This window comes from Pteropus alecto, unplaced genomic scaffold (assembly GCF_000325575.1).
Source record: "Pteropus alecto unplaced genomic scaffold, ASM32557v1 scaffold121, whole genome shotgun sequence".
NCBI lineage: Eukaryota > Metazoa > Chordata > Mammalia > Chiroptera > Pteropodidae > Pteropus > Pteropus alecto.
In genome coordinates this window covers 16,749,301-16,750,670 of record NW_006434369.1, presented here as the reverse complement: position 1 = coordinate 16,750,670, position 1,370 = coordinate 16,749,301, and positions in this window count along the sequence as shown.

The window sequence follows — 1,370 nt, the reverse complement described above, 5'->3', positions numbered from 1 at the left end:
GGCGGGTGACTGGACGAGAAACTGGGAGAGGAGGGGTGGCGGGCCTACGCTCAGGAGTTCCCGGGGGAGACTTTTTTCTCTTTCCGCTTCTCGATCCTCGGCCACTCTCCGGGCCCGGGGTCTCTGCGACGCGGATGGGACAGCACGGGTCCGCCCCCCGCCTGGGGGCCCGGGCTGAGCTGAGCGCAGAGGGAGGCAGCGGGGCACACCGCGCACCCGGGACCCATGCGCCGGCCTTTGGGACTGTTTGCCTCGTCCTCATTTCCGCGTCTCCAGCCACCCAGGGAACCGGCGCCCCGCGTCCTCTCCCCGCCCAGCATCCCCGCGCGCATTCCAGGCGTTCCACAGCCGGGCCAAGGGCCGGAGGCTGGCTGCAGACAGACCGGGACGCGGCCGGAAAGACACACGAGGGGGCAGGCCCCAGCCAGAGAAGGGGCGTCCCCTAGGACCTTGGCCAGCAGCCAAGGGGTCGCCCTTCAGAAGAGGAGGAGATCCCTCTGCTAGGCGTGCGAAAAACCAGTGGTGGCAAAGGGTGTTCCCGAGTGATAAGGAGGGATTTCGGAAGTTAACCTGGGGAAGCTGCCCACATTGAGAGAAAACTGGGATTCACAGCAGCTGAGATTAACAACTTCCGGTTCCTTAGGCTGTTCGTAACTGGAAAACAATTAGAAGCGATAGTTTAAGAATTGGAAGTTGGTTCCAGAAGTGTCACATAGCCCTTGGCAGGAGAGGGAGAGCCAGGGCAAGGCCCTACAGCGTTTTGCAGCGTTTTAGAGGCTCAAAAGCCCAACTAGGACTGAGGGCAGGTTGCTGGTCACTTGATTCAATCCAGACCGAGATGCTCAACCCCACCCCCACTCGCCCACACACGTCACCACTGCCAGGTTTTATTCAGACTTGTGGATATTATGTTTTCAAAGTTCACCCTCTAAGTCCATCTTTAGCTTCCTGTGTTGATTATGCTCCCCATTTGCCCTGTGAAAAATCTGCCAAGCCCTGGTCCCTGGCGGACAATCAGTAAATATTGTGATTGATAGACTGACTGAGGGAGGTGGCCCTGTGCTGGAAGGGATCAGAGGGGAGGGGCTGAGGATGCTGAGCAGAGCTTAGTTCCGCCTTCCACAACAAAGCCGCACTGAGTCACCCTCCACTCATCTTCCCTGGATACGCCCCCCTTTTCATTCACTGCCTCTGGCCTAGGAAGCATCTCTAGGACTTTCAAGGACAGAATTAAAGTGCTTTTATGCATCCAGTTTCGGGGGCACCCTTTGCTGTGTAAAATCTTTCCTAGGAAAAATTAGGTCTTCATTCCCCAGTTACCTAACAGGCCTAACTTTATGAAACTGCCCCTCAGTGTGTGAGGCATTCCT